This window comes from Amphiprion ocellaris, chromosome 12 (genome assembly GCF_022539595.1).
Source record: "Amphiprion ocellaris isolate individual 3 ecotype Okinawa chromosome 12, ASM2253959v1, whole genome shotgun sequence".
Taxonomy (NCBI): domain Eukaryota; kingdom Metazoa; phylum Chordata; class Actinopteri; family Pomacentridae; genus Amphiprion; species Amphiprion ocellaris.
In genome coordinates this window covers 5,415,980-5,430,124 of record NC_072777.1, presented here as the reverse complement: position 1 = coordinate 5,430,124, position 14,145 = coordinate 5,415,980, and the positions used below count along the sequence as shown (strand labels likewise).

The following is a 14,145-nucleotide window of genomic DNA, read 5'->3' as shown; positions in this document are numbered from 1 at the left end:
TTTCTGTCTTTGGTCTAGGCAAGAGGAAAAGGTGCAACAGAAAACTGGACCTTCCAAGCGTACTTGTGGAGATGCAGGCTGAGAAGGAGCGGAACCGGCACCCAGCATGATGAGAACATCTGGTTGCTCCTCAGCGAGGCAAGAGAGAATGAAGCGGCCTTGCAGTGGGAGGAGATGGTCCAGAATGCTGCCTTCAACCAGTCATTCCTGGCTGTACTGGGGCAGCTGGGGCAGGTAGTCCTGGGTGTACTGGGGCAGCTGGGGCAGGTAGTCCTGGGTGTACTGGGGCAGCTGGTGCAGGTAGTCCTGGGTGTACTGGGGCAGCTGGGGCAGGCAGTGCTAGGTGTGCTGGGGCAGCTGGTGCAGGCAGTGGGCAGCCAGAGTCCACCTCTCAGAGACTTGAGATTTAGTTGTATATAGTTTTACTTTTAGCCCTCTACTGTAGGACAGGCCCACCACAGTTTGTACTTTGCACATTGTAAATAGTTTAGATTTTGCTGCTGACTAATAAACTATTTTGTGACTTATGTGATTGCATCATAACTTTTCATTTTGTCTGTTAAGACACTGGTAGGAAAAGAGTCAACAGTCTGAACCAAACAATTCTGTATTCCCTAATAATGCATTTATGTTTAATGGGATTTAACATGTTTTAACACAAACTCCTTTATGGTTCATAATTCTGTTGACTGAATTACACCAAAGCAATACTGATTTATCAAACTGGAATATTCTTAAAACAGCTGTTTTAATGTTTTGGTGTTTAATTTGTCATGTAATCTTGCTAACCGTCACAAATAAAACAATAGCACAGACACATCTGCAAAAGGTACAAAAGTTTATTGTCAGAATTGCATTAAAGAAAACAATAGCAGTCCGGGGACGGAAAAACAGAAGTATAACAAGAAGAATAACTTTTAACTTGTACATGACACGTAGTGCATCAGTGCATCCTGTACATCTCTGTCCTCCTCCTCTACACCTTGTGCCACTGCAGGCTCATGTGCTGCTGCTTCAGGTAAATCCCATGACGTCTCATCAGAGAGCATCTGAAACACATACACAGCATACTTATTTTAATAGCTAATAGCGATAAACTGCAGCCATTACAGGGTCGTTCACAGGACTGATACACGATAGCTAGCGAACTAGCATTAGCTTACCCTCATATGTCGTCTCGTTCATATCCTCTTGTCTTCAGCTTGATACTGCTGTATCGCCTCCCAAACTCTCCTGTGTGTCTCCTGAGTGTTCCGACTCGCTGCTCTCAGCTTTCTCCGACTCTTCTTTTACTTTGAATCTGACAGAAAGCCACAGACCGAGCAGCAGGTGAACCATCTTCTCCGTTATGTTGCGTTTGTGTCGCACGCAAATGACGGTAAAGGGACTTTCGGCTCGCTGCGCTATGACGACTCCACCCACGATGAGGCTATATGGAAAAACAACTAAACCGAGACGAGCCGAGTCAGATACAATAGTGGCGAACCATACCGCGCCGAGTAGATGCTTGTGAAATCGCGGCTTTTGTCTGTTACGCTGCGGGAGAAACGCCGAGCGCTTCTCAAAAACCGGGAGCAAGAGTAACAAAAACATACCTCCCCTAAAATTTTCTCAACGGATTTGGACGATTCACAGAAATGATCAATTTGAAAATTAAAACGGCGGATTTCCGCGGAACGGCGGAAAATTGCCATTCCTGTTTTAAGAATGTACCAAACAGTTGATTTGGCCACACTAAATGTTTTTGCTACCTCTCTGATGGGCTTGTTTTGATTTTCCAGCCTAATGATGGCTTGCTTCAATGATAGTGATGCTCTTTGGACTTCATACTGAGAGTTGACCTCACCAGATCCCAAACTTGAAATGAACTCTAAACCTTTTGTCTGTTGCTTGTAAATGAAACAAAGAGAGAATAACACACACAGCCATGGAACAGCTGAGCAGTCGATCGTCCAATTACTTTTGGTCCCTTTAAAAGTAGGAGGATATAAAATGTGTTTCTCCACCGTTCACCTGGTTTACATGCAAATACCCTCAAATTAAAGCTGAAAGTCTCCACTTAAAGCACATTTTGGTTGTTTCATTTCAAATCCACAGCTGTGGTGTACAGAGCCAAAATGCTGAAAATTGTGTCGAAGTCCGAATATTTACAGACCTGGCTGTAACTCATTTCAATAAATTGTTGCTCTTATTTATAAACAAGACTCCAAAATATGAAATCATTGAGTTAGGGGAAATAATAATATAATATGAATAATATGAGTCTAGCTGACACCGGTCCTTGTTGTTGTCTAAGTTTAGTGATAATGGATTCGTATGAGCTACAGAACCTGCAGCCACACTGTTCTGGTAGCTATTTATCAACCGTATAGAATATATGGTCCAAACGTAACATTATTTACATAAAAAACTTCTATTTGTGCCCAGATATGAACTGAAGAGTCTGTCAACTAGTCTGGAATTAAAGTCTGAAATGGGGAATGTGAAGGAGCACCAATAATGCCGTCATCTGACTTCATAATTTAGTCACAAAAACTTGTCGTGCACAGAAGTATTTATCCCTAATTGTAAATTAAAAACAGATCAAAAGTGCAGATTCTCCAACATAATAATAAAGTCATTATCCTCCACTTGGGGTGCTATTCATCACAGGTGACTAACTACGTGTCAGCATCAGGTCGATTATCATCATCACCTGCAATTAGGATCGTCATTAAGACGAAGCATCAAGGCAGTGGTAGCTGACACTAAGCTGATGTGTGAATCTTGATTTTGTCAGCAGGTGTGAAGCGCTCTGTCGAGAGAGAGACATGAATCAGCAGAAGTAGCTGCCAAAATGACTGACAAAGTCACTCAGTAACACAGTGATAGCGGCTGAAGGTTGACACTTGTGTCACATCAGATGAATGTGGAGCGCAAACAGCCGAGGAGAGTCGGCTCAATAAGAAGGCTACTTGTAACTCAGCTTTATTGTTCATTTAGACCCAAGCTGTGCCCAGAATATGCAAAAATATTTGTTCTCAATGTCTCTGTGTTCCCATTGCAGGAACATACAGATGGGGACTCGCATTTAAAGTGGAAAATCTTTTAAATCAGACAGAAGGCCTCAAACGAGACAAAATATGTCACGGTGCATGGTGCTGTGTGATGCTGTCTTTTTAGCATCGCCACGATTTTTCTATCAACTACGTTAGCGATTCAAATGATTAATTTTCTTCTAAAAGAAGGAAAAGAACCCAGCTGACTTAAGGTGAAGGCCTACCACCTTTCTTGAACTTTTGACTTGCAGCAGAAAAAGTTACAGAAACGTGAGCTTCATGGCTAAACCTAGGGGAGGGCTGTGATTCTAGAAAATGCCAGTAGTGAGTTCAAATTAACCACATATCCATAAAAATTCAATTTTTCACCTTTAGTTTCTATTTAGAGTCGGCTTCTCTTGGCTACTGTCAAACGTGAAAACCGCAGATATGTGCATTTTAAATAACACACTGTGAGTTTATCATTAAAATCATGTAGGTCGTTATGTGGCCAAACTGAATGCACACAATCAGTTACTCATTTGACTGGTGAATGTCTATAAGATTTTAAGGAAAACTTGCCACTTGATAGACCCTAAACAATATATGACCATTCAGAAAACCCGTAATTCTCCATGGATTATATTGCTTGCATTGTTGTAAGTCACAAATGGCTATTTTTAACCAGCATTTTCTAAACATTTTGTCAGTACCACATGCAAGCTGCTATATTTTTGTATCCAGGCAGATCACACATTAGATTTGCAGCATGATTGACACTGACATTGACAGACAAAAATAAGTAGTCGGGTTAGGGCATTCAACCTCAAATCTGTACTTTTTATTACTTTTTTTCCAAAAAGTAGGTGAAGTATTTCATTTCATTCATTCTTGGATGTCTTCAAGTTGATTTTTGCTTTATTTTCAGGTTAAAGTTTTTTTTTTTTCTATTAGATAGGACCAAGGACAGGTCTACAGTGACACTGAGAGACTTTTGTTTGGCCATGGAGCAGCTCCCCTTACTTTAGGTCTTGGCTGAATGAGCATAGCCTTTCAGACATACAAGGATGCATATGGAACGTTCTCTGGAAAAATAATGTTTTTTAGCATAATTGTGGTATTTCATAAAATGCCAGTAGCTGTAAGAAGCAAAATCACAGAAAAATAAAGCCAGGATATCTTCTTGTTCTACAATAAAGACTGATTTCAACTCAATACTGGGTGTTTATCCTCCCAAAAGGCATTTGCAGCCTCCTCCTACTAAACTTAATTCTTGCACTTTCATGGAAATTAGAAAACCAGTTTAAAGAAACAGTGTCATTTGAAGTTGATAGACTTCGGAAAAGTAAACTTCCATCACAAAAGATTCATTCAGAACAGTACTTTAGCTGAACTGCAGCTTCAACACACTTTTATAGTGTGTGTTCAGAAAAGAGTTAACATATTATCAAAAATACAGTCTTTATGCACCCAACTATGGTGAAGTTTTCTTTTTAATCTTTCTCCTTTACAGTTCACCTCGGCTGCTGTGATATACCGTACGGCCAGAGACATAAGATCAGTGGAGCTGCTCGTCTGCTGCACTTTAAATCATCTCTGACAGTTTGATGATTAGAGGAGCATCAGCTCAGACTTCCCTAACAAACACATCTATACCTCTCTTGCCTTATGTACTTTCTTTGTTATATTTTTATGTGTTTCATTAAAAATGAATGGCCAGTCTGGGGGGTTGCTTATACTTAAAAAACAATTGCTTCATAACTGATGCAAAAAGCCTGTTGTGAATGTGTTGGGCAGTGCAGGACAGTAACAAACCCAGGTGCTGGTCATATAATCATTGCAACACTTTAACCCTCCTGTTATGTTAGTTTGTCACAAACACCAGTGATATCCCAGGATCAAACTGACCAGGAGCTTGTTTAATTATCCACAAGTGACAGAAACCAAAAAAATCCCAATAAACATTGTTTGTATCTCATTATTAACTCCGTTACTAACCACTTCTATCAATATTTAGTGTATTGGTGTTCTTTACCTCTCACAGATCATGGTTCAATGAGGATAATTCACACATTTTTCATAAAAAAAATGCATGCTAAAACTTTTTAAATGTACATTGAAATGACATACATATAAAATACAATTTACATGACACTGATTTTTAATTTTTTTTTTAATTTTGAAATGTTTTCTTTTTATGGAGCTTTTGAAGCTGATAAATTTACATGAGACACCTCTTCTGTTCAGGGTCAAATTGACCTAAAATCAAGACAAGTCATGAGGATTTGTCTTCAGAGATGTCGTGCTTGTCTCTGCATCCCACAGACAGGCTGTTGATTCATCCTTTAATAATAATAATAATGGATTAGATTTATATAGGTTTTATATAGATTTTCTATTAAGGCATACTCAAAGCGCGTACAATGGATCCATTATTCATTCACTCACACATTCTCACTCGGTGGTGGTAAACTACATTTGTACCACAGCTGCCCTGGGGCAGACTGATGGAAGCGTGGCTGCCAATCTGCACCTACAGCCTCCGACCACCACCAACAATCACACGCATTCATACTCCAGTGAGTAGCAGCACTGGAGGCCAGGTGGGTAAAGTGTCTTGCCCAAGGACACAACAGCACATGACTAGGACAGAGCGGGAATCGAAACGCCGACCCTTCGATCATTGGACGACCCGCTCTACCACCTGAGTCACAGCTGACTTCTAGACCCCAGCTAGGATGAGGACTTCTGAGCCTCTGATATCTGAGGGAAAAAGACCACTGTATTTCATCATTTTTTGATGTGAATGTCTTGCTTGGAGGAATATGAATAGCAGTTTCCTCATTTGGTTCATAATCAGAAATAATCAGACTCAGAATTGACCCCAAGATGGTCTTCATCTTCAAAAACATCCGGTGTATGTTTGTGTGTCTGTATGTGTGTTACAGTTGCAAAGAAACAAATAGTATTTGATACTTCTGACCGCTTTTAGCCTCCACTTTGACTGCTGGGTCAAACTGACCCAAACAGTAACTGTTCAAAAATTTGGGGTCTCTTACAAATGTCCTTTATTTTTGAAAGAAAAGCATTTTTTTTCAAATGAATATCACATTAAATTAATCAGAAATCCAGTCTAGACATTGTTAATGTGGTAAATGATTACTCTACCTGGACACGGATGATTTTTAATGGGATATCTACATAGAGGTACAGAGGAACATTTCCAGCAACTGTTTATTTCTGGCAACTTTTAATTGAGACGTAGAAAACGAGATTTTGAATATATGTTGCAGTTTTAAGCTCAGATCTGGTTATTTTTCCTGACTAAATGTGACAACACAAATGAGTAGTTTAAGGATTGTCATACATGGCCAAAATCCAGTGATTATAAAACGTGTAATTTTAGAGATTTTTAAAAGATAACATGCCTTTCAAACTCTGAGGATTTATCTACACTACTGTTCAAAAAGTTTGGGGTCACTTAGAAATGTCGTTATTTATTAAAGAAAAGCATTTTTTTCAATGAAGATAACATCAGATTATTCAGAAATCCAGTGTAGACATTGTTAATGTGGTAAATGACTATTCTAGCTGGAAACGGCTGATTTTTAATGGAATATCTCCATAGGGGTACAGAAGCCCAATTTGACCCGCAACACAACAGAAGTTAATCATAAGAGATGGTCGTAATATTACAGCTTTGTTTTCATAATTCGGTTCACTTGCTGTCCTCACATGTCTTGTCGGTTTGAGTTGTGAGAAGTATGCATCAGGCTCAAAGCTGTTTGCATCGCAGTGAATCAGCAGCGTATGAAACTGTCCCATCTGCTGCTCCGCCTGCTTCCTTTTCATTGTTATACACACTTCTGCCCCCGTAATGTGGATTCATTTATGCACGTATTGATTCTGTACGAGGCTGCTGGTTAGCTGGTGCGCATCCGGAGACAACTGGTGGGAATAAACAGTGGCCTGAGATGACTTGACGCACACGAGCGTTGCTGGATGGTCCCCTGGGTCGGCATCTAATCATCACCGTAACCTAGCAACAACACCGCTCTTTTAATTAGAGGGACCAGATAGTGAACGGCTCGGAGTCGGATGGCAATCTTCTTTAGTGCACTCGTGTGATTGTTTCTGAATAATTTAATAGAAATGTAGTTTTTATGTCGACAGCATGAAGAAATAAATATGAGTTTAATTCGGTTGTTCACTCTGTTTATTGTATTCTAAACTCTATTAATTCTGTGTTCTGTGCACAAATAAACAAAAATGATGAAGATGGAAACAATTATGGAAAACAACTATGAAACAATTAAACAACAACAACAAAAACAACTATGGAAACAATTCAGCTTGATAAAATATCTCAATAGGAACAGTGTGCTGCATTTTACGTGGGCATACCTTTATTTTTCAACCATTAAATTCCAATTAAAGCCACTATAGGAATCCATCACTCATTTTACAGATTAAAAGAAACAATCTAAAAGGAATCTAAATTAGCTCATTGATCAATCGCATTGATTCTATAAATGGTCTCACTGCTTCCCTGAGAGAACGTCATCACCAGTCAGAGGGTACAGAGCGACTAATTACCTTAAATTATCTCACCGGCTCATTAGCTTGTGAAGGCTGCTGACAGTGCTAAGGTGCTTTTCAAACAATGGTAGAATTACACTGTAAAAAAAAAAAAAAAAAAAAAAGGTTAAAAATGTTATTGTGCTGTGAAATAGCTGTGCGGCTAATCACACAGAGAATATTAAATCAAGACTCATTCACTGCAGACAGCATTCCTTCATTTAAAAAGCCTTTCTGCACAACTGGAGGTGGACGCTTGTGTTCTAAAGGCCTGTTGAAGTAATCTGTCCATCTCTCTGTTCATGTCTGTGCATTTGTATCTGAATAGTTGTGGCTTGTTGCATCTGTTGAAAATATTGTTGAATCAAAAACTAAAATGTTCAGACTTGCACCTGACAGAGCACTTCCAATGTTAACTACATACATTAAAATGCAGTTTAGTGAAAACGCTGAAGTTCAAAGTGAGCATCAGAATGGGGAAGAAAGGGGATTTAAGTGACTTTGAACGTTTCATGGTTGTTGGTGCCAGACGGGCTGGTCTGAGTATTTCACAAACTGCTGATCTACTGGGATTTTCACACACAACCATCTCTAGGATTTACAGAGAATGATCCCAAAAAGAGAAAATATCCAGTGAGCAGCAGTTGTGTGGATCAAAATGCCTTGTTGATGTGAGAGGTCAGAGGAGAATGGACAGACTGGTTGGAGATGATAGAAAGGCAACAGGAACTCTAATAACCACTGGTTACAACCAAGGAATGCAGAATACCATCTCTGAACACACAACATGTCCAACCTTGAAGAAGATGGACTACAGCAGCAGAAGACCACACCAGGTGTCACTTCTGTCAGCTAAGAACAGGAAACTGAGGCTATAATTGGCACAGATTCACCAAATTGGGACAATAGAAGATTGGAAAAGCGTTGCCTGGACTGATGAGTCTCCATTTCAGCTGCAACATTCAGATGGTCAGAATTTGGTGTAAACAACATGAAAGCATGGATCCCTCCTGCCTTGTATCAACGGTTCAGGCTGCTGGTGGTGTAATGGTGTGGGGGATATTTCCTTGACACACTTTGGGCCCCTTAGTACCAACTGATCATGGTTTAAACACCACAGTCTACCTGAGTATTGTTGCTAACCATGTCCATCCCTTAATGACCACAGTGGACCATCTTCTGATGCTACTTCCAGCAGGATAATGCACCATGTCACAAAGCTCAAATCATCTCCAACTGGTTTCCTGAACATGACAATCAGTTCATTGTACTCCAATGACCTCCACAGTCACCAGACCTCAATACAATAGAACCTTTGGGATGTGGTGGAACGGGAGATTTGCATCATGGATGTTCAGCTGACAAATCTGCAGCAACTGTGTGATGCTATCATGTCAATATGGAGCAAAACCTCTGAGGAATGTTTCCAGCACCTTGTTGAAAGTATGACACCAAGAATTAAAGCAGTTCTGAAGGTAAAAGGGGGTCCAACCTTTTACTAGCAAGGTGGACCTAATAAAGTGGCCATTAGATTGACATAACAATAATGAATATATACCAGGCATGATGAATCTACATATGGATATGTACATACAGTATATGACCTGATGAATTTATATACACTACCGTTCAAAAATTTGGGGCCAACCAGGCAATTCCATGTTTTCCATGAAAACTCCCACTTTTATTCATGTGCTAACATAACTGCACAAGGGTTTTCTAATCATCAATGAGCCTTTCAACACCATTAGCTAACACAATGTAGCATTAGAACACAGGAGTGATGGTTGCTGGAAATGTTCCTCTGTACCCCTATGGAGATATTCCATTAAAAATCAGCTGTTTCCAGCTAGAATAGTCATTTACCATAAACGTCTAGACTGTATTTCTGATTAATTCAATGTTATCTTCATGGGAAAAAAAATGCTTTTGAATGGTCGTGTATGTACAGCTATGGCGTGGAGGATAATATACCTACAATTCTGTTACTGCAGTCAAAAATATCATTGGGGGAAAGACATGATCTGTAAGAGAACAGTGATATATCTTGTTGATGTTTTGGAGGAAAAAGTGTCAGAGAAGTTCATCGTGCTTCTCTGTAGCTGCACAGCTGGGTTACAGACAGCGTCAGATATCTGATATAAATTTGCAACAGATATATTTAGCACCCAGAAAATAAACCCCACTGATGGTGGATCCAGTTCGCCTTTCTCTTATTGCCATCCACAGGCTCATATTTCTACCTGAACAGAGCTAAGAAAAAAAGGTGAAATGGGGATAAACATGACATTTACTGAACAGTTTCATGTTTCCCCGAGGATCTCGTTCCCAGCTACAGGAGTTTTAGTGTAATTCTTAGGCCAATTAAATTATCAGCTTTGTGGCCATACAGCTAAAGACAAGATTGCTGCCGAGCTGCTGTGAGTATTCACAGCCTCCAGATAATCACGTCTGTTGATTTCCGTGTTCTGTGGCCTTTTTAGAAAGATATTGCATATTACAGTATCATATGGTGATAGCGGCTGGACTGTCACTTCTTTCCTCTATTTCACTTTCTGGATCAGTGCTTGAGCTATGGATCTTATTAATGGGAAATCAGACTCTCTTACTCATCCACATTTATCAGTGAGAGGCCAAACGATGGACAATAAGATAATAAAGGATTACACGTCCAGATCTTTCACTTTTATCTCCACTTTATAATTTTAATTCAGCTGTCATCTTGTTGGCCTTAAAGACCCTTAAGACTTCCTTACATTCTGAAACCATATTTGTTTTAGCTGCGGCTGGTAGATTTGAGCTCCATCTGTCTCCCGTGGTAATTTCCCTAAAACTAAGAGTCTCTCCCCAAGAAAATTCCATGAATACTAATGCTTGGCGCTCTCGCCTCTTAAGCCCCTCCACTGGTGGCCTTTCTGGAATATTCCTTGCCGCTGATAGGATTAGAGTTGTGTGTTTATCGGGATAAAACGAATGAAGCACATAAAGTGCAAAGGCTGCATTTACAGACCAGCCTTCACCAGAATTTAAAAGGCGTAAATATCAATTGAGGCCAGAGGAGTGGCTCAGGATCGATTTTAGCACTTCCCCTGATAGCGTAAATGACAGTAAGGGGAATTACATAAATCAGTCATGGAGAATGACTTCGTTACGGGGCCAGTGTTAATCATTTTTAGGTCAAACATGGGCTTTTTCGTGCTGCACAAGTTTTTGCACAGATTTTTTTTAGTGGCCTACTTATGTAATTAAATGAGAAAAGAAGGGCTGTTTCATCAAGATTTGATGAAACATATGAATTTATAGGTTCCCACATTAAAGCTCTTTAACTAGATGGACAATATATATAAAGTTAATGATGCTGTGCTGTGCAGTTTCCTTTCCCAGCTTCCATTAGGGCTCCGCACACCAGACTTTTAACAGGAAATATTCAGCTGCAAGCACATTTGTTAATATTTCTAAGAATGGCGGAATCACAGAGTGGTTATCTGCAAAAAAAATTTTAAAAAAAGACTGAACAAGAGAGCCTGAAAACTATTGTAAAAAAATGATATTTTTGAGCTAAATAAACCCGTCCACATCTCGTTACCACATTGACAGAGTAAAGATTGTTATCTCAGCCCTGTGTGCTTATTTAGGGCAGAAGTAGCTCCTTTTCCTCTGCAGCACTTTGCACTAATGAAAAGGTGTCATGTTAGCGGAGGCCGTGATGGATTGAAAGAACACAACCTCTGGAAAGATCTCTGGCGCCGCTCCACACTGGAAGGGGGGAGATTGCGGTCCGAGGAGAAGAGCTGCTCCTCTGCCAGAAAAAGGCCCCGAGATGTGATTGATGCTGCTGAACCCCAACCTCCAGGCAAAGCTCAATCTGGATAAGCTGCTCCAGTATCAACAAATTTGCTGATGGCGTCCAGACAAGCGGGCGTGATGATATCTCAGTGTCAAAGTTGTTTTGATTGAAGAGTTTTGACTACAAGAATCAGCAGTAAATTTTGGAAATATATGGAATTCTTCTCTATTGTGCTTGGATGTTCGTTTGATTGCAAAACTAGTGATCCCTTCGTGATTTGGGCGCAACGCTTTCCTCTTCCTAAGTCCCAGAAAACCCTAATTAGTTTTCCAACACTGTAACTCGCTGGCTGCCTTGTTGAATTCCCAGTGAAAGTTTAGATTTGGCTGCTTGGCTGCTGCACATCGGCTCATCCACTTCCTCGTTCCAAGCGAGAACTTTGCCAGAAAAAAGTTCTCTTCTCCCTGTTGCAAAAAAAAATAAACTTTGCAAATCAATGGAGAGCATGTTATCTGTTATCGACCTTGACCAGCTGTTAAAAATGAAGGAGTTTGATCAAACATGCACAGACTGAATACAAATTTGAAGAGAATAGGAAAATATATTTTTTATCTGTAGCATAAATGATGAAGAATTGAATATAAGTTCTTTGTATGGTAAAAGTGAGGCTGAAAATTCCAGGAAATCTGTAGATATAAATTTTTTGACATTCTGATGAGACATACTGCAGAAAGGAACAGTGTAAATGATCCATTTAGCTTCTTGGAGTTTGCATCAAATATATTTATAACATTTTTAGCAAGAAATTTGAAGTCTGCTGTCCTTTCTAACTAAATCAGTCTCCAATTAGTAAACACTTAGACCTAAAATTGTGGAATTACACTGTAAAAAAGTAATTTTAGGATGAAAAATTGTCAAACCATGATGGCAAAAATCGACAAACTCAAAAACAGTTTGATTCTGTTTATTTAAAACTTAATTTTTTAAAATTTTTCTCTTGAAAAAACATTTCCCTACTGTCGCACAGTTGTTTAATGTAATACGTATGACATTCAATACTGTAATTTTTGCATTTATTTCTCAAAAAGAATGAAATTTTTCACAGTTGTGCTGATAATGTGCTTGTAACAAGTAGCATGGCAATTTTTTGCATTTCTTTCATGTAAAAAATGCAGTTTGTACCCGTCAAATTGATGTGCTTTTGTGTTAATAACAGACATATGGTTTATATTTATGATTTCTGCATATATGTCATTGCTAAAAATACATACATGACCGCTCAAAAGTTTGGAGTCACTTAGAAATGTCCTTATTTTTGAAAGAAAAGATGTTTTTTCAATGAAGATAACATTTATGCTCTGATTTTACTGGTCACTTGAGATTAAATTGGGCTGAATGTGGCCAATGAACTAAAATTAATTTGGCACCGCTGCTTTAAAGTGCATCACAGACTTACCGAGTGTTAGAAGAAGGTTTTTTCATGCATTTAACCAAAACTTTCAATGGAATTCAGCAACATGCGTCTTTGTTTGCAGCTCAAACTGCTCAGAGTTCAGCAACAGACCATGAATCAGTCCAGTGCAGCGTTTGGCAGAGTGCCACATTAATCGCAGGGGTAATGGGAAGACAGGCCTATTGACCAGCGGTGCAATAGGACAGAGCAGCAGAACATACAAATCACAGCTGTCCGGCCTCATATTGACCAGACTGTCCACAGGAAGCAGGATTCATTAGCCGGGTGACGGGGAAACGAGGCGAGGGCCAGACACAGGAAGTCGCAGGGATTAGATTCAGCTCAGACCCTGTCAGACCTGCATCAAATAACCGTTGAATGTGTGTTTAAGGGCAATTGGTAGTTCGTTTTTTTGGTAATTAGCATCAGAGATTAAATGTCTGCTTTGCTTTTCAGTGGAAAGATATCCAGCTCTACATTGGAGGATGGCTCAGTGGTGGAGGCACTCACTCTTCTTCTTGGCCTGACAGTTTGCACCTGGATTTTTTAGGTGTTTTGTGCATCGAGTCAATTTTTGACAATTTGAAAAGCCTCATAAAATCATTGAAAGTGGCCGTCTCTCATTGGCGTCTGCAGTACACTGTTGCACATTAAATCTGACAGAAACCAGTGGATTGATCTTCCAGCCAAAGCTCCATCCTTCCTCTGTTTTTTGGTTAATGTCTTTTATTGGCAGCGGACGCGTCAGAAATAAATGACCTTGATTTACGCGAGCAGACCTCTCCTTCAAAGCAGCCGGAGTTTTCAAACGCTGCCTCTGCAATAAAGCACAAAGAGGGAAGCTGTTTATTGTTCCTCCGGTTCATTGTGGAGATCACACCGGCCGTGATGAATGTGCACTCGGCTGCCAAGTGAGAAGTTTCACGAGCAATCAGCCAAGTGCAGTTTGGAGAATGGAGCAGCTGCTTTGTGGTGAAGTGACTTTTACCACAGGATGGCGGTACTCAAGTAGTATTTGGACCTGTTTATGGGGCTTTTCTGATTTGTTGACGTTGCGGTAGGACAGCATAGGAGGATGTGATAAAATATAATTAATTCCATTTGGCTGCTTTTGTTTCAGGTCCCTGGGTTTGTGTATGCTCTCTGTTATTGTTCACTGGTAAACTTGGAACTCAGCAAAAACAATATTAATATATCATTACTGTATATATGATTTTCACACATACAGTAATACTGTTCATTTAATTTAGAGATCTGAAAAATATTATTGTTCATTCCATCATATTGTTCAGTCCTTGTCTGGTCTTAAA

The 14,145-nt window shown here is 39.7% G+C and overlaps 1 long non-coding RNA gene across 1 annotated transcript; it reads right to left on the bottom strand.

Annotated features, from left to right (window-relative positions):
• Positions 1-821: 821 nt before the first annotated feature.
• On the bottom strand, positions 822-1,687 carry LOC129350245 (uncharacterized). Its single transcript, XR_008603599.1, has 2 exons — positions 1,164-1,687; positions 822-1,049 (listed from the first exon to the last, which is right to left on the bottom strand). It is a non-coding gene; the product is annotated as an uncharacterized LOC129350245 (long non-coding RNA).
• Positions 1,688-14,145: the final 12,458 nt, after the last annotated feature.